Below are 21,016 nucleotides of genomic sequence, written 5' to 3'. Positions count from 1 at the left end.
AGTATATGATCATCTGATGATCTATGGTTAGTATGTCACACAACCAAAAAAGCCTTGCTGAATTCGCAAATCGGTAACAGATGGGTTGAAATGTCCGTGATGAGGAGGTGAGCCATCTGAGCGCTTCCTGTAGGCGTGTGTGAAGTGTCAAACTCTGCCAAATGTGCGATTAGCAGCATCTAGGCGCTAGATCTTCATTAAAGTTAGACTTGCTCATATAATGAACTTTTAAAAATAAGCACAATTCCACAAAACTTTGTTCACAAAATAAATGTGACTCAAGACCACAAAACCATACGGGTCAATCTTTTGATAAATAAGCTTTCCATTGATCTTTGATTGTTAGGATAGGACAATATCTGTCCATGATACAACTATTTGAAAATCTGTAATCTGAGGCTGCAAAAAAAAACTAAATACTGAGAAAATCTCCTTGTCAAACTGAGCATTACAGATATAATCTCTTCTTTAGAGTTCAGACTTGCTTCCAGTATTGCTATTCGGTAGGACCTAGTAGTTTTCTGTTCTTTCAATACATGTGCTGTCAATTTACAAGGCAGTAATGGGAACTCTTAAAGAGAGACGTGAAAGCCGGCCTGATGTTTGTGCGCTCAGATGCAGGGATGCTGCAATCACACATGAGCCGTTCCGTGCGGTTGAAATGCAAATTAGCCTCATTCACGGTAGCGACCCATAATTAAGTGAGTAAATGGCTGAAAGATTAAGGATAAATGCTTTTGGTCTTTCCTTTAACAAGCTGGAAAACAAAGATTGTCTTTTCTCTTTCTTCTCTTTAACATCTAATTGTCTATCAGTAAATTTCAAAAAAGAGAGTCTGACTCACTCACGGTTTAGTGTTGATTTTGTCAATGAGGGCTTTTGTGGAACGTATCATCACATTTGACACATGAATTGAATTTGAGAAGAAGCTCACAAGTAAACAGGAAGCGTCACATTTTAAAAAGTTCAAGTGTGTAATTTCTCACAAAAATCTCCCAATCATTGGTTGAGCTGAGATTGCTCTGTTGGTTTGGTCAACGTGTTTTGGTAGCACCAAAATCTGCAGTGTTTACACGGTCTGAAAAAATTATAAATAATAATACCATATATTATTGCTGATTGTTGGATTGCATGACCATGCTCCTCCTGAACTTAGTTAAATAAACTTAATATTCATATGAAAAGATATCCAATTAACAAATCGTGTAAATAATTAACACTTGAAAAGAGCTCACATTTGTAGGGTATTCTCAATCTAGGCTAATAATATTTCGAATTTCACGAGTTCACACTTTCAAATAAGTTAAAAGAATTAAATTAGTAAACGTATTTGGCGTGCTGTCCGGGGAGAGGGCTCTGAGCAGGGAATGAGCCTGAAACACAGAGTATCCCCCCCTTTAAGGAAATAACTTGGTGAGTGAGAGGAGACGGGGTGGAAGAGGGATTCTGAAAGATGCGAAGGATTTCGGTGAGTTGAGCACACAGTTGACGTAAATAAACGGCTCTGATGGCAGTATCTTTGCATTGCACCATGGGATGCCATTTTCAAATAATGCCCATCAACATTGCTTTTTATTATTATTGTTATGTGTTGTGTGGTTTTGTTAAATCTAAAAAAATACCAGTCATTTTTCCTCCTGTGGTCAGAGACCGATTCAAGGCCGAGTCTTTGAAGGAACAAGTCCAAAACGAGTCAGAGAAAGCAGAAATCAAGTCCCGAGTACTACATCACTAGTAGTCTGTCATCAATGACAGCTCATTGGATGGAAAAGGCCCTTCCTTTCCCATATTTTTAATACCGTCACAAATATCATTATCGAAAATATTTTTAAAATATCATGATATAATTTTGGGGTTGATATAATTATTTTTCTGTATCGCTCAACACTAGAACAAACGTAACTTAAACTCCGCAAAGAATCAATAACAAGAGAGTCCTTTTAAAGTAGTTTATTTCTGATAACAAGCTAAATAAACTAGTAGATCACCTTAGTTCAAATCATATAGCTAAAGCGTATCAAAAACTACATGAGTTAAATATGTGCACTATACAGTCCCTCCAGTTTTTTTGTGATTCTGGGATCTCCTGGGCACATAGGGTTTAGGGAAAAAGTAGTTTCGGACTTTTTAAAAAGCGACCCTAAAAAAAAACAAGATTAGGCGACGCACCTCTCAGTGTTGGCTCATATGTTGATTCATATGTTCTTATTAATATCAAACATTATCAAACATTTATTTTGGCTAAAGTGATTAATTATTTTAATAACATTTTTCTTAAATCATCCTTGTGACTGCTGTCTACAATATTTAATGAGGAAAAAATTGCACACATTTCTGTAAATTACTGCTGCAGTAAATAGTGGAAATTGTCCGCACACTAAAAATTTCAATCAGACCAAAAGGTCTATCAAAAATATTTTTTATTATTTCATATGCAAAAAGTGACAACAGTGCAAAGTGTATAAAAACAGACCAGAAAGCAGACGTTTCAGTGTAAATTACTGCTGCAAATTCAATTATAGACGGTTTCAGCAGTAACAACATAAACAAGCGGCTGTCACGGTCCGCACGTAACTTCCGGTAAACTCCGCTAATAATAAATAACAACATAGTACTTTAAACGTAGTTTATTTATATAACAAGCAAAAAAACACATAGATTACCTAGGAGACCAAAACATTTGTTATTTTCGATGAGGCATTTGTTCAAGAGATCAGTTTAGCAACTAGTCAGACCATTAAAAAAACAAAACCGGAAGTAAAGTTCGGATCCAGATGTGTATCACGTGCGTCCGCTGAAACGTCTATTCAAAAATTAATCATGAAATCCCGGAGGGACCGACTATATAGTGTATACAATCTTAATTACGGATCGGCTGCCAAACCTCACTTCACATAGCGGTGACCCATAATCGGCGTCTCCCCTCATCTTTAGGAAACCAAAACATTTGTTATTTTCGACGAGGTATTTGTTCCAGAGTTCAGTTTAGCAACTAGTCAGATCATTAAACAAACAGAATCCGGAAGTTAAGTTCCGCCCAGATGCGTAAACACGACAATGCACCATCTCCAATGTCCAATGAAATCATCTATACACCCTTTCTATAGAGAAAAAGCAGGGCTCCACACTGAGACCAAATGGTCGCATTTTGCGACCAAAATTTGAGAGTGTGCGACTGAATTTTACATCCAGTCGCACATGTGCGACCAGTAAATTTGCCTCCCCCACCCTCCGTATTTTTTTATACATTAAACGTGGAAGGGGCATGTCAATGATCAATGAAATGAGCAATGAAATAATCAATGAGACACGAGCGCATGCAAATACCCACACAGCAGGAGGCTCCAACACGTCGCTCGCGATCTACCGGTAAGTTAATTGCAGGTAGCTCGCTCGTGGGTTTATTTATTTATTTTCTGTGGTTATGGCGGCATTTGGATGTCAGGTTAGTGTTACAAGCGCCTGTGGTAGTAAAGACTGGGTGCGTGTTTGACGCGCAGCCTGTGTCTCTATGCTTATTAAATACTCACGCCTGTCTCCGCAAGTCCGCATCGCAAGACTTCACACCCGCGTCTCCCAAAACGGATGATGCGTTAAAACTTTACACAAACACGCCCAACAATGCTTACAAGCCTGGCTCCTTATTTAAAACAAACTGAAATACCATATAACTTGGTTGTTAATGTCACTTGAATGAAATGACATGACATTTAACGCATTTGGATTTTATATTCATTTTAAAAATTCCAAATGTAGCTATTTAATATTTTGATAGTTATGAAGTTGAGTATTACAGTTCTTTGTTTACAAAAAAACAAACATGCATTCAAATCTTTCCAGTTAAACTCAGTCACCCATTTAAATATTTTAACTTGTTGTTAAAGTTGCAGCTATAATGAACCTATTTAAATACTGTTACAGTGTTCATTTCATTAATATGTGTAAAGATAATATGCAAAGTGTTTTCTATAAATTCTTCTGATACACGTGTACACAAAAACTCAAACTGAATTTGAGAGGTATGATACATTATCTAAGAGATTTAGGTATTACGTGACACAAGTAGTTCTCAACCACTTTTATTTTTTAGAAAGTATTGCTCTTCAATGAAAAAAGGTTGGAGACCCCTGGTCTACAGTGTCACCGTCGGATGATGATGCAGAGTTACATACATTTAAGTATTGTTTGTAGCTGTGAAATGACCGAAAGGTTACTAAGCACTTTGTGACTAAGCACTTTTTTTATTCTGAATGTATGGTATTTTGTTTACTATTTGTACTGTCATGGCAGTGATGGTGCTGTCAGTTTACCTTGTTGTTGCATCTTCAAAAGTGCAGAATAAAATGTGACACTGAATTTAAAACATCACATTTATAATTTCTGCATCTATTATTAAAGAATTTATTAGTAATACAGTGGAAATTAGTTGATTTGGTTAGCATGTTGGTTTACGTTGTGCGCCCCTAAATTTTCTGGTTGTGCCCCTAAAATTTTCAGTTGGGGGCCACTGTGCTCCTAAAGTTAGTCTGGAGCCCTGAAAAGTTTTATTTTTTTAAGAATATTAAGACATTGAAATTGGAATGTAAGAAAAAATAAATATTCAAAATAATTAAAACATAAATAAATAAATATAAAATGTATACTAGTCATTGGTTAAGCTAATAGTCATTGATCAGTAAAAATCCCGGCTTCACAGCGTTTTTTGCTTTAATATAAACGAGTGATCACATCACGTTTATAATAGCTAGTGTAAAACACCTGAGATCCAAACACCTGGTGCTATGGTTATGTTTCAGAATACTTTTTTGTAATGCTCTTTTCGTTGCCCCTGTTTTTTAAAAAAGCCGACATCCCAGCTCTTTTACTTTAATTTTCTCTCGTCGAGTTGTGGGTTGTATCTTTGAAACCAGTTCCAGTCGGATTTATTCTTGCACTGTGTGTATTTATCAGAAAAACATGAAATTACAGCTTGAGTAATGCTTTCTCTTTCCCTTTCACTGTCTGCTCTGTGTGCACGCACAAGCATGTGTGGCTCCTGAGCTGCACGTGCCTCTCTTCTGAGACAGAAATAACAGAGACAATCGCGAATAAAATGTTAATGGCATTCATTTTGCAAACAAACACATGTAAACACTATGGCCTCTCCAAAAATCACAGAGGTCATGTTTATTATTAGTACAATAAGTTGATGAAGTAATTATCACCACAGGCCTAATGGCACCCATCTGCATACTTAGAAATCTTTTTTTTTTTTTTGCATACTGAGCTTTCAGAAATATTCATTACACATATTAATTTCCTCCTACTATATTATACTGTCGAGTTTAGTTTATACGATTCAAAGTTGGCTACATTATAAACTGTGTAATGGCTGGTTACACTGTGACAACTTACTCTACACATACTGTATTGTATTGTTGCCCTACTATTGGGTAGCATATGGAGCAAAACAAGTATTAAATTAATGGAAATAAAAATGTTCAACGCCAAAACTTAAAGGTATATGCCTATAGGCATTCATAATAAGCAAAACTGAGATATATTCATGAGTTAAATGTGTGAATCTGGCATCCCACATAACCTTTAAAACAGGTGAATGACAGCTAAAGATTTGTGTGTTTAAAATGAGTTACAGCATACTGTGAGTTTTCTTATACCACACTAGCTTGTAGTGTCCCATCCCTGTGTGCGCTCCTAATATCCTCAGCAGGTGAACACATAGACTAATGGAACTATTGAGATGTAGTTAAAAGCACATGTTAAAGCCAAGAGTTCAGCTACACAAACAAAACAAGTGCTCCTGTGGTTTACCACATAACACTTTGACAGATGGAGATGGGGAGATATAACTGAAATCTATAAAGGAAGCACACCATGAATGTGAAACAAAAATAAATTTAGACAAATCTGTTAAGGGTTAAAACATATTTCTATATTGTTATGTTTTATAATTTGAGGATTGTGTGTGCTTCCAATTTGACTTGGTTTACTAAAGCAATAAACCCCAAGAAGCAGTGGGTTACCAGTGCATTTTATAACAGCTAAGGGGCGTTGTTAGGCACGACGCGAAGCGGGGTTTATGGCGTTTATAAAACGGTTACATCATATGCATAGCAGGGTTTCACAAAATAAAACACAAATAAGTTGTAATTAAAAATTATAAAATCAAGTGTGGCTGCAACAGAGCGCAGTTCACAAACAACACAGACGTTGTTTGCACATAGGATTGAAAATAGGATTAAAGACTGTGGTGTTTATTTTTATATATCAACATTCATCTAAAATATACATTAACATTTATATCGTGCAACTGTTGAAGTGATGATCAAATATGCTTGGAAGCATGCTGAACTCTTTCCCCGTCAGTGGTTTTTTTTTTTAAGTTGCCCGACTCAGTTTTAGTTTAATGCCTTACAGAAAAATTATCTTCTTTAAATAAACATAAAATATCAAATGAAAGAACAGTCCATCCGCTTTCCAACAACATCAAAAAACGTTTCATCCTACCTTCATTTGTTCTCTTATCAGTTATCACCTCTAAAATTTTCAGCTAAAAGCGGAGATAATTCCATTTTTGTGAAGAACTTTGTAAGAGATCAGATTCAGAGCCTGATCAAAACGTACACGTCACGCTAAATCCACCACAACGCTGTTGTGTCGAGTGAATGCGTCAGTGTTTAAGTTGGGTAAGATTGCCATCTAGTGGATAATAGCGGAAATATCAATAAGACAAAAAATACCTCAGAGAACGAGAACGTTTTCTCTTTATTGACGAAATGTTTTATTTATTGACATTTATCTGGATATCGCGATAATTGTGCAAAGGGGCGTGTTTGTTTAGGTGATTTCAAATATCAACATTGGCTTTCAAACATCATGGACTCCGCCTTTAATATAGCGCTTTTTACAATGGTTTAACTGTTTCAAAGCAGCTTTACATTAATAGATGCAGGAGAAAACACAAAAAAATTGATGGACAACATATGCAAAATGCATTACCTGATTTGTGTGACATCCCTTAAGTAACGAGTTACAATAGTCTATTCTTGAGGTCATAAAAGCATGGATAAGCTTTTCTGCATCTGATGCAGACAGCATAGAAGAATGCTGTGTGGCAGAGGCTGGAGATTATCGAAAGATAAACAGTGCAGCCGTCTATTGGCAACTTTTAATCTGGCATATTTTGTTTGGAGCGATTCAGTTCAATGATAAGTACCTATCATATTGGAGTCTAGCATAAGGAAGTTATTTGCAATCCAGTTACTAATATCGCTAATAACTGCTGGGTCTTGCTAGGATGTGAGGAGATGATGACAATCAACCTGGCTAGAGGGATGACAGCTAGAGCACAGAGATGGAGAGAAAGAAAAAAGACTACAGAAAATACCAAACACTGCACAAATGCAACAACAAACAAGGCACTACTGTCCATACAACAAGGCTGGACTGGCGAAAATCGGCCCTGGCATTTTGGTCCAGATCAGCTCACTACATAAGATCACAAACACCACCCATCTTTGTGCAACATTGAATATGTATCTTTTTGGCTGGTTTCTGTCATTTACTGCAGTTTTTATCACGCTGATGTAAAATCATATGTTTGTTTTTAAAATAAGTTTTTGTTTAGTTAGTTAACGGTGGTATCACGTCATGATTGACAGCTGTGATATTGTGTGATATGCGCATTCTGCGAGAGCGAGGGCGGGTTCTTGATTTCGCGGCTTTACTTCCTGCTCAGTACTGCGCAGGACTGGTCCCGAAATCGCTACTGCGCAGACTCAAGACCCAAGATGTCAGCGCCGTATCGGGACACTGGTGGCTTCACTTTTCACCAATGGAAGAGAGCGAACAGGTGTCATCCATCTTTTTTACAGTCTATGGTATTTGATGTGTCAATGTGTTACTGTAAAACTTAAGACACTAATCCACACTGCTGAATCCTAAACAAGCAATTACATTCATCCTATGTCTGCCTGTGTGTTTGAGGGAGAAAGAGAGGATACTTGATAAATGGCCAAATGGCTGATCAGATGATCACTGTTTTCCAGAATGTGTGTGTGTGTGTGTGTGTGCGTGCGGGCAGGCGGGCTAGAGAGACAGAGACAAAGACAGAGAGAAAGAGAGAGTTATGACTGTCCAGATAAAGCAGGATCAAATACCTTATTTCTAGATGCCTCGCAAACACTTTTTTGTTAGGTCCTTACAATACACTATTCAACCTAGAGCTTATAATAAATAAACAAAACTAAAATACTGCCAGCTGACTCACTGTTAATGTTGATTAAAGCTGGTTAACAGGGGTGTGATGAGACCCTACAACATGAGCCAAGATGTGAGATGGGTTAACAAGAATGAGACAAGACTTCTTTATTCTCAATGATGAAATATATCACAACATTTTGAAATGTTTTAACTATCTATGACTGTCACTATATAAATTATTTTGGTGATTGATGATGATCACCTAATGTAATATTGTTTGCTAATAAAATTTGACCTACAGTATGTGAGCAATAGCCTTTAAAATTACATGCATAATAATGATGAGGCGAAAATAAATTGTTTAACTAACTTATCAAAACCAAGTAAACACATGATGCAATTGAACAATGATGTTACAATTTTGAGGCAGTTTCCCAGACAGGGATTAGACTTGTCCTAGACTAAAATAAATGTAAGAGCTGTCCAAACTGAAAACAACTTGCACTGACATATCTTAATATACATCCGTGCCCTTTGTTTTGCCTCCAAATGCACACAAGTAATGTGTTTAGCAAGGCATGTTTGTTAAAGGAAAACACCACAGTTTTTTATATTTTACTATGTTCGTACCTCAGCTTATGTGAATTAATACATACCTATCTTTTTTTCAATGCGTGCACTAATTTTTGAACAGCGCATCGTGGATGTGTTAGCATTTAGCCTAGCCCCATTCATTCCTTAGGATCCAAACAGGGATGAATTTAGAAGCCACAAAACAATTCCATGTTTTCCCTATTTAAAGACTGGGTAACACTTTATTTTATGGTGTCTTTGTTACACATGTTACATTGTAATTATTATAGTAATAACAGGTAGTTAGCTATAAATCGAGCTATATCACACGACTCCGAGAGCGATATTGCTTTTATACAACAGTTCGACGGCACACGTTTGAAAAACGAAAACAAGAAAACAACAACGGAGTTATTTTAAAAGCCTTTTAAAAACTACTTCTTCCGCCACGGATTTGAGGGCGGCCAGAATGACAGGTAAAACTTTCGGCTGCTTTGAAGCTCATAACAACTCAATGGACGGAAAAGCCGTTTCTTTATATTACCGTTTCTTGGTCACAAAGTGTAGTTTTAAGATTAGTTCAGTCGAGAATGTATCTGTATTATATTTAAATCTGCAGTCGATTAGTAAAGATAGCGCCTGTTTAAACGTTTACTTAGTGAGATTCGGTACGAATGAGAACCAAAGCATGAGCGGACGTCAGTTTTGTTTTTTTTAGGGATGCACCGAAATGAAAATTCTTGGCCGAAACCGAAAACCGAAAAAGAGGAAACCAAGGCCGAAAACCGAAAGCCGAAACACCGAAAGAAATTATGCCAATTATTAGTACTACCATTGCACTTATGGTATTTTTGTGTGTAATAGAAATGGAGTCAACACACACAATTTGAGAAGAAAAATAAGCCAAACAGCATGTGGCATAAACAAACCCAACTTCAGTTATATAGGCTGAAGGATTTGTTTGATTAATCCTTTGGTGCTCGTTTGCCATGCAGTATACATTTAAAAACTGAGATGTGCTAGTTGTGGTTTTGTTCTAACGTTAATGTTACAAAATGCTGATAAAAATGATGGCATTTTTATGCACGTTAAAACCCCGAATGGATTGAAGGCTCAGTCAAATATGAATATCTTCTTTATTTAGTCTGACATGTTTTTGTTTAAAAAGAAAATCATATTTAGCCTACTTTCTCCGGTGAAACCCGTTTTTCTCATTAATGCCAGCTGCAGAAAAAACTATGCTCTGTTGTTATCCAGTAAGAACAACAAACGGATCTAACAAATATATCTGAATTTAATATTATGTTACAAATAACGCAAGCTGGCTTGATACATTATTGCTGAGGGTACAAAGTTACAAGCTTAATTTAACAACACTTCACAAAACGGAGCTATTTTTTGCTGATATCGGGTTCGTTATAACCATAACCATAACCATATCCACAGATAAAATAAACGTTCTCCGTTTCGCTTTCCATGCGTGTCTCGTGTCGTTTTAACAACAAAATAAACTAGGCTATATAAGGAAGCGAACAAGTCTCTCGTCATGCACGCTGATGCGGCGGCGGAGAAGCACGTCTAACACCTGGCATTAAACTCTAAACACTTAAATGAGTCTGCAATCTGAATTACCAAAAAAATCAGAAATACATACATATTAATTTTCATGTATATTTTATATTAAAGTCTGTAAAAGACCGCACAGGTGAAGTGAAAAAGGATTCAATGAGCAGTAGCCGTAATGCTGCGGTGGCGGATTAAAAACATTTGAATATCATTTTTTCCCCATTCTAATTATTATTGCAGATCGAATATTTGACCATTCGTGCACATCCCTAATTTTAAAAGCAATCATGTTAAATGTCTGTTATTCTGGATGTTAATCTGAACGAATGTTTAGTCGGAGCTTGTGAAAACTGTACAGAAATGTTTGGACACAAACATTACGGTCGTGGGCGGGAGTGAAACTCATAGGTTACGGAGATCCTGGTCAGAAATTCGGCGGACGCGGGTTTGAGAGAAATCTAGTCCACACTGCAGATATGTTACTTCAGACAAGCACGTGCAGGTCGCGTTTCTGTTTGCGTCATCACATTATTTCGGCCGCATTTTTTCGGTGATAAAAGTCTTTCGGCCGAAAACCGAAAAACCACTTTTGGGCCATTTTCGGCCGAAAATTTTCGGTGGCCGAATATTCGGTGCATCCCTAGTTTTTTTATTCATATTTAGTGTCTTTTGTGTTGTTATTGTTTTGGCGCCAGGTAAAAGTTAATAAAACTATACTTGTGTAACGTTACTATTGCTTTCTCATTTATTCTTAACGCGATACGAGCACTCGATTATTATTATTAAACTTTGTTCTTGTCAGTACTATATAAAACGGTTTTATGAGAGAAGTGTCAGAGAGATGTTTTTGCATGCTGCTTATAAATATACCAGTGGCGATATCTCATAACATGTTTTAATAGTCACGTCACGATAAAGTAAATGATCAATGTCTACATTTAAAAGCTGCGGGGCTTACCTGCAGTTCCACGGTGTTTTCGCGTTCTGATAAAAGATATAGCTCCAGAAAAAAACGAGTGTTTATATTCCTCTTTCCAAGTGTTAATCGTCCACACGATGTGACAAGACATTTCTCCCATTAACTTTAACGTAACATACAAGAGCGCTGATCTTTGACGGAATAATAACTTCTGAGGGGATTCACAGACTGATTTATGAGCTAGTAAACTAATGAGACACACGGAGAGTGATTCAAACAGCGCGTCTGTGTTTTTCCATTCAGAGATGAGCCTGCTTAGGACCTCCATTCACTAGGTAGCGGAATAATACGAAAGGTGAAGCGGTTACAGTACCGTTATCAGCACAATATCGTATAGCTCTTAGCCAATCAGATTCGAGAACCAGAAAGAACTGTTGTATAATAAGCTTTGTATCATTAGAAACCTAGTCATGTTTTTGAATGGTCATGCATCATTCAGAAACAGAAATACAGATTTCAGTGTTGCACTTCTTTCTTTCTTTCTTTTTTCTTACAATCGTCATTTTGCGACATTGAAAGAAGGAAGTGCTATATCTTTGTTGAGGGTCACTGAAGACCGATTTATAGTCGTGCGTAAGTTCTACGCCGTAGCTACGGCGTAGGCTATCCGTAGCCTGTGCATGCATAGCAGGGAACTACACTGCGACCATTTTGGTCGCATATGCAACCTTTTGAAATGCCATTGCGACACTCATTTTTAATGGGTCGCAAATGTATCACTGATTATTTTTGTACCTACTTTATGTTTTAGGCAGTATGCTATGATTTACTATGAGCATTTATGAAAACAGAAATGTGTATTTTAAGAATAAGTTTTATAACGTGCTCTGAGCCTTCAACGCGTGAGCGTTCGCGTGCTTTCTGTTTCTCAATGAATTGGGTCGGTCCTAGTTTAATTACTTCGGGTCCCAAGACTGATTAATATTTTGTGTAAAACCCGAGCCGCGAGCGCTACCGCGCTAAAGCTCGAGTGAAGTTTCAGCGTGCCTCCAGTTTCTATGGCGATCACAACTGGCTCTGTTACGACCACGCGCTGCATTTTCTTTCTCCCATTTTTTATAATCTTATTATTAATAAACCATATCTTTTCTAAAAAGTTTGCACAGATATGGTAGAAAAAAGCAATTGCTAATGTCAAGCATTGCACTGAACGAGCAAAGCTCAAGCTGACCCAGGATATAAAAAACGCAAAGCCGTAAAAGTCACGAGTCGTCACCGAGACAGCAAGTATACTTTTAAATCTGAAATAATGAGTGGATTAAGTTTTTTAATCAGCAAGAGAGAAATGGAAAGTTCACCACTTTTACTGCTTCTGCTCTATCTAATAGAAATTAAACCATTATAACATCAGTCACATTTATAATCTATACACCTGCACTGTCTATTAATATAGGTATACATAGTATTGTATTGAGTTTAATTATAAAGAGGTCATCTAATTGCTTGATATATCAGTGCAAAAACAGTAGTGTTTTTGTGGTGCTTTGACAAACAGTGTCAGCTTTGTTTATGGCAAAGAAAGTTTGGGGTGGTTAGATTAACAATCTATAATGTGAAATTAATATTAATGTTCAATAAATCAAAGTATTGTGTTGTGTCACATATTATTAGTTCTTTGTCACATGTGTAGTAGACCATTTTTGTTGGTGGGTAATGATTGCCCTTTTCACGGCTACCACCACAAGTAAATATCAGATCTGTGGTAAACACTGCAACGTTACAAAAAAAAGACGGCATGTGGTTTAAAAGATGGCAAGTAAAATTAAAAGCACATCTGTATGCAATACAGTTTCATTATTGTTTGTTATTATCCATAATATAATTTAACTAATTTGTGCGACCAAATCATGTTTTGCGCCAGTAACTGAAAAAGTTAGTAGCGCAAGTGCCACCATTGGAAAAGGTTAGTGTAGTTCCCTGCGTAGCCTGACGTGCACCTCGCAAAAATTTTAACAGCGCTTCAGTTCTATGCGCAGTGATTGGTCCACCAGAACCCCTCCCGTCAGGTAAAAAAACTGCATCATAGGTATTTCCATTTGCGACGGTGAAAACAAAGATGAGCCAAGTTGAGGAGTGATTTAACTCAAACTGCAACAAAAGTCGCTGTTTAGTTGTTTATTTACATCCATCATTGCTGGTCATCCATCATAACTTGCCAAGCTTCTTCTTCTTTGACGGTTGCGCTGCTACTATGGTTACACTCGTGGTTACTGCCTACCAGCGGTCTGCGCGTGTGTTTGCACGTCGACGCGGACAACGACGCACAAGTATAAATGAAAACCGCCGCGGAACCTACGCCGTGATCCTATTTTCTTACAATTGTCGCTTCGGTTTGGGGTTGGAACAACTTTCTGTTACATAAAATGACATCCTTACCCAAACCCAACTCTAACCCTAACGTCAGGCGACAATGGTTTAAAAAGCATACAAAAAATAGTATAAATCAATACTTTAAGTGACATCCTAATGCAAACAGCAAATCTAACCCCAAAACGAAACGACAATTGTTTAAAAATAGGAAAAACAGTGAGTAACCAATGTGTGAAATTGTAATGGAAAAGAAAGTTGTGGCAGGGGCACGTAAAAAGGTGGAAATACATGACAATGTCACGCGAAACTAAGCAAAATTATGCGTGACTATTTCACGGAAATTTGTGAGTTCAGGTTGGAAGGGTCGGTCTAGACCAGTGGTTCCCAATCCTGGTCCTCAAGGACCCCTTTCCAAAAGGTTTTAGATGTTTCCTTATTTAAATCACCTGATTCAAAATTATCAGCCTCCTTTCAAAATGGTAAATATGTCTCCCTAACAAACTGATGAGTTAAATCAGGTGTGTTAAATAAGGAGACATCAAATACCTTTTTGGGAGGGGGTCTATGAGGACCAGGATTGGGAAGCACTGGTCTAGACTTTTGTGCCACATCTTGGCTACATAAAATAGTTCAACTTTTTAAACTTTCCCTAAAGCTCCTGAAGTCTCTTGCATCCTGCACACAAATTTGTTTTTTTTACCACAAAGACACATCCTGTGTGAACACCCCCTAAGAAACAAGTTCAAATAAAATATGTGTTCAAATTAGGCTAAAGAGACCATGTGTCTACCACAGAATAGATGCATTGCATTTCTGATCAAAATGATAGCTGACTGCTAGGAAAATTGCGTGAGACGTGTGAATGAAAATAATACAGTCTGTCATTGTCCAGATATGGCCAAGCACCTGGAAATCATAAAGTGTGTGTTCAACCAAACAGAAGATGACATTCCCCTTCCAAACTGCGACCGCTGAGCTCTCAAGTGAAAATTGGTTGAATCCATCTGGACGTCAGACGCATTTTATAAAGAACTGATGACATTTCATGTCACTCACAAGTCTATGTGAACAGCATCTTCACAACATCAATGTCACAATGCAGTTTGACCAACTGGGATCTAAAACGTCAAAACCTTCATCACCTCTTCTCTTTACCTATTTACCTGTTTTTCATCATTTTATGCAGCTATTTTATGTTTCTCAGAAATAATTATTAGGATAATTAAGCGGTCAGATTTTTGTATAGTGATGCAATGTTTACCATACTCTAGAAACTGGTGGACAACCTGAATCGCAGTACTCTTGCACATGTAATATTTCATTTTATCCTCATGTTGCTTATTTTTTTATCTACTTTATACCTACTTCAGTTGCCCAGGTGTTTTTTTACATCCATTTCTAAACTATATATTTTAGGATTTTGACCCTGCAACATCTAACAGATGGGTGCGTGTTTGCTTTTAGTTTAAGTGCTGGTGCCTTACGCTAAAATGTGCAAGATATAGCAAATCATCTTTTGAGCAGACAAAAAGCTGTTTTTGTTAAATTACACAAACCAGACAAAATTGCACTGCCCACATCAACACAGACGTTCAATGTATTAGAAAATATGCATTAGCTTTTAGACCCAGACATTGCTATTTTTAAAAAGTAAAGTGCCTCAGAATAAATATATCATGGTTTATACAAATGCAGAAACTTGCAAATAAAACACGGGTCACGGCTGGCCAATAATCAAATGGATGACAGCATGCAATGAATTCTCCACTCAGAACATTTCCTTTGGTTTTCCCTTCAAATGCATACAACATTGATCAATTGATCTGAAAAAAAACCTTCTCAAAGCCTTTGACATCTTTTGTCTTCCATACAGAGAAACCCGTTTCTATTTAACAGCTGTTGTTTGCTTTGAATTACAGCCACAGACTTCAGTTGAAAAACAAGAATTAGTTTGTTTACTCCAGCAGTGTGGTAAATCAAAGAGTAGTATCCCATGGCATCTGTCTATATAGCTGGGATGTCAAAATATGTAGCCAATCTGTTACTGGGGCAATATATGCACCATTAGGTCCAGATTTGGTACATTTGGCAAAGCTGCACTTTTTTAAAGAGTACAGCCCCAGTGACAGCTGGAGTGCATTTACATCTTAGTAGACATAAAGACTGTAACTGCTACAAATACAAGATATTTAGAAATGAACCAGAACTAAAACAATGTAATTTTAAAATGTCTTATAGAAGAGGTCAGCAAATCAGCATTCTTTACAATCAATTCATGCAAATATCAAGGCACCGACATCTAAAAGAAGACACTGAAGCAGCAATAACGAATTTCTTCACAATCCAGCTGCTGGTTTTCTGGCATTGTGTTAAACTTCACTTCAAGCAAGCTGCTCACAAAAGCATGCAGTGAAATTCACAGTGAATGCAGGTCGGGAATCAGCAATCTGTAGCCTACCTTGCCAGGTGCGCAGCCGTTTCATCATTCAGACTCACATATTGCCAAAAACTTTAGTTGTAAAGGATTGAATCATGAGAACATTGAGACCGTGCAGGTGTTTTAGCGATCTCTCTCTCGCGCGCGTAACGTTCCCTCTGCCTCGCGCACACACATACGCGCAAACATCTTTCTATTTGACCAGAAATATTTCATCTCAACGAGCAGGGATTTATAAACACACGTTGTATTTGCCGAATAGACAGCAGAATGTTGAGTGAACGAAACTACACGTGAATAACACTGAACACCATACTGCAAACTTACATTTTCTATATGCAAAGTTTCTATTAAACTCTTGACAGTCCTCATTATGATGCGATTAAATTCTAGTACTCCTTTGAATATCTGCCAAATGATGTTATACTATGTATAGGCTATACGTACAGTACACACCTTTTCATACAGTATTTAATTTTTACGTCATGTAAATGCCTTTTAAATGTCCATTATTTTGGTTATTAACCACGTTATACAACTTCTCTTACACTTAGTATTTATTTAGAAGTTCTCCTGACAATGTACGAAATAATAAATTAGATAAGACGTCTCACCGTTTGTAACAGGAGTGTGGTTTAGTTGTTTTCCGTCGTGGACGTGCAGTTGTTCAGTCAGTGCCCTCGCGCTCGTCCGTTTATCATCAGAGGCGCCACCGGACCACAGTGAGAGCATCAGACTTGTGCTTCCCGCTGGAGAGGTGGAGTGAGGTCCCTGTGAGAAAGGAGGTTTGATGATAAAGTGAGATACCGAGGTTGACGCCTCTGGTACTGTTCACCAGAGATGATACAAAATGCATAAAAAATCGATTATATGAATCATTGCTACTGTAGCCTACCACTTAAGTTCCATTATCATGGCAAATGATAAAATTGTTTTGCTGTGAAATCTATAGTAAAAAGCATGTCTAAATGATATATGCCCACAATTTGTATATAAACTCACCTAAAGGATTATTAGGAACACCTGTTCAATTTCTCATTAATGCAATTATCTAATCAACCAATTACATGCATGTTGCTTCAATGCTTTTAGGGGTGTGGTCCTGGTCAAGACAATCTCCTGAACTCCAAACTGAATGTCAGAATGGGAAAGAAAGGTGGTTTAAGCAATTTAAGCGTGGCAGAGTTGTTGGTGCCAGACGGGCCGGTCTGAGTATTTCACACTCTGCTCAGTTACTGGGATTTTCACAAACAACCATTTCTAGGGTTTACAAAGAATGGTGTAAAAAGGGAAAAACATCCAGTATGCAGCAGTCCTGTGGACGAAAATTCCTTGTTGATGCTAGAGGTCAGAGGAGAATGGACCGACTGATTCAAGCTGATAGATGAGCAACTTTGACTGAAATAACCACTCGTTACAACAGAGGTATGCAGCAATGCATTTGTGAAGCCACAACACGCACAACATGGAGGCGGATGGGCTACAACAGCAGAAGACCCCACCGGGTACCACTCATCTCCACTACAAATAGGAAAAAGAGGCTACAATTTGCATGAGCTCACCAGTTGAAGACTGGAAAAATGTTGCCTGGTCTGATGAGTCTCGATTTCTGTTGAGACATTCAGATGGTAGAGTCAGAATTTGCCGTAAACAGAATGAGAACATGGATCCATCATGCCTTGTTAACACTGTGTAGGCTGGTGGTGGTGGTGTAAGGGTGTGTTTTGTTGGCACACTTTAGGCCCCTTAAGTGCCAATTGGGCATCATTTAAATGCCACAGCCTACCTGAGCATTGTTTCTGACCCTGTCCACCCGTTTATGACCACCATGTACTCATCCTCTGATGGCCACTTCCAGCAGGATAATGCACCATGTCACAAAGCTCAAATCATTTCAAATTGGTTTCTTGAACATGACAATGAGTTCACTGTACTAAAATGGCCCCCACAGTCACCAGATCTCAACCCAATAGAGCATCTTTGGGATGTGGTAGAACGGGAGCTTCGTGCCCTGGATGGGCATCCCACAAATCTCCATCAACTGCAAGATGCTATCCTATTAATATGGGCCAACATTTCTAAAGAATGCTTTCAGCACCTTGTTGAATCAATGCCACGTAGAATTAAGGCAGAACAACATTTTGTTGTTCATTACTCATCCTCATGTCATTCCCAGCCAACATTGATATTTGGGCTCCATGTGGGTCCTATCTGGGCAGCATGTGGGCATAGGCTTAACATGGGCAATAACCTATATGTGGGTTTCACTATGTAGGTCACATATAGGTTTGCCCATGTGGGACCCTCATGGCACCTATGTGGGCAAAATAATTTCATGCTTGAAATACATCTTTATACATTTAAAATCTTGAAATAATTACTTTTGGTTGATTGTCATTTTTATACAAAGAGCGAATAATATAACAGATATAATTTGAACAGTATAAAACTTTTTAAAATAAAAAGACATTATTTTGACATTTAATTTTGATATTTATAATGTTCACATGCAAATGAATTTATCAAATATTAATTTTATTTTAATTTGCCCAGCTGGGAATGGGAGGAAATAAGAAATGTCGGAAAGCTCATCAGCTTGTTAGTGTGTTAATTAAGGACATTTTTTAAATATTCTGGAAAGAGCCTGATGAGTAGACCCTTATGCAACAAAAATATATTTCTCAATATATTACATGACAATATATTTAATGTGTCTCCATATATTGTGAAATTTACATAGTAATATATATCATGATATATTATATAAAAATATATTTAATATATGTAAGTGATATATTGCAATATATTATACAATACTGCAATTATTGCCGTTTTCATATATTGATTAAATACATCTCATTATACTATTTAATATATCCCATAATATATTGGAAATATATGAAGTAATATATTGATGCATATATTCTAAATGTATGTAATATATTGAAGTATATATTGGCAATATAGTAATATGTTGATACATATATTTTAAATGTATGTAATATATTGATACATATATTCTAAATGTATGTAATAGATTGCAGTATATATTGGCAATATATGGAGTAATATGTTGATACATATATTCTATATGTATGTAATATATTGCAGTATATATTGGCAATATATGGAGTAATATGTTGATACATATATTTTAAATGTATGTAATATATTGATACATATATTCTATATGTATGTAATATATTGCAGTATATATTGGCAATATATGGAGTAATATGTTGATACATATATTCTATATGTATGTAATATATTGCAGTATATATTGGCAATATATGGAGTAATATGTTGATAAATATATTCTAAATGTATGTAATATATTGCAGTATATATTGGCAATATATGTAGTAATATGTTGATAAATATATTCTATATGTATGTAATATATTGCAGTATATATTGGCAATATATGGAGTAATATGTTGATACATATATTCTTTATGTATGTAATATATTGCAGTATATATTGGCAATATATGGAGTAATATGTTGATACATATATTCTTTATGTATGTAATATATTGCAGTATATATTGGCAATATATGGAGTAATATGTTGATACATATATACTTTATGTATGTAATATATTGCAGTATATATTGGCAATATATGGAGTAATATGTTGATAAATATAATCTTAATGTATGTAATATATTGCAGTATATATTGGCGATATATGGAGTAATATGTTGATGCATATATTCTTTATGTATGCAATATATTGCAGTATATTGTAAAATACATGAGTAATATGTTGATACATATATTCTATATATATGTAATTTATGGCAGAATATTGATAAATATAAATAATTGCCGCTTTTAATATATTGCACGTGAATATAATATATGTGTTTATATATCTCAAAATATATGCAATATTATATTTATAAATATCCGCCATATTGTATTCCGATTGATATGCAAAAATGTATTAACAATATATGTACAGATATAGTGTCACATGTATGTTTACTATATGGTAGAATATATTTTAAATAATATGTAAAATTATATAGAAATATATACATAAAAATATCTACACACATTTATACCACATATTAACACAGACTAATGGATAATCTATCAAAAGCCACCTTTATTTTCTTTTAATCAGGCACACATACTAAAACTAATTTTAGGTAGAGAGCTAAACAGACCTATTACAACCACAAGAGGTTTTGCACATGGTCAGACAATGTGGTTTGGTTTGCTTTACATTACATAAATGTCTTGCATTACATTAACATAAATTACATTTTAAAAGAGTGACATAAAACAGAAAATATACAAAATATAAATTAAAGCAATTTAAATTACCAAGGTCTATTTATTTCAAACTTTCAGCAGTGCCGTTATACAGTTAAAATACAATATAAACAAAATGCACAGACAATAATAGATAAATAAATAATAAACAAACTTTCAAGGAGCTTTGGCAATGTGTAAAAGCAAAGAAATAAATCGCCAAAAGAACAGGCCTTTATCCTGGCTAGGAGTCCATCTTGGCTCTTCACTGATTTAAATGACTTATATACCCATGCTTTTGCACTTCACCTGGTGTCTTAGCTCGCATATTCTACTGTTGATGGATTTTCTAACATCAGCTTCGGCCGTGGAAACTGGTTTAAAACAGCATCTGTGGAACAAAACAACAACGATTACTCTCTCCCTTCTTACTCCTTCCCCTCTGGTTCACAAAACTCTCCTGGAAGAGATGCAATCAAAACTGGAAAGCACCACTTGTGAAAACTATGTACCTTGTAAACTTGAAGTTTTTCCTGGGTTGAGAGCATGCCAACCATCAGTCTCCTTCTTGAGTTTTACTGGTGGTTAGCAAACAGGTTTTAGGTGCAGTACCGCCACCTACTGATTAGGAGTATGAGTTAGGACTATAGGTCAGGACCTATCAGCCTCCTTGTTGCTAGTC

General features: G+C 36.3%; 1 protein-coding gene across 3 annotated transcripts in view; it reads right to left on the bottom strand.

Moving 5' to 3' along the window:
* The window catches only part of prlhr2a (prolactin releasing hormone receptor 2a), a 199,547-nt gene that overhangs the window by 13,877 nt on the left and 164,654 nt on the right, over positions 1-21,016 (bottom strand). For 2 of the 3 annotated variants that reach the window (XM_073867598.1, XM_073867600.1), the window contains one exon: positions 16,682-16,838. The gene's annotated coding sequence lies outside the window, so the exon portion shown is untranslated. Of the gene's footprint in view, positions 1-16,681; positions 17,374-21,016 lie in introns of those variants that run through there. The other variant, XM_073867599.1, reaches the window with a different exon arrangement.

Source organism: Misgurnus anguillicaudatus, chromosome 5, assembly GCF_027580225.2.
Source record: "Misgurnus anguillicaudatus chromosome 5, ASM2758022v2, whole genome shotgun sequence".
Classification (NCBI taxonomy): domain Eukaryota; kingdom Metazoa; phylum Chordata; class Actinopteri; order Cypriniformes; family Cobitidae; genus Misgurnus; species Misgurnus anguillicaudatus.
Note: the sequence above shows the minus strand (reverse complement) of the source record. Positions and strands in the feature narration are given on the sequence as shown.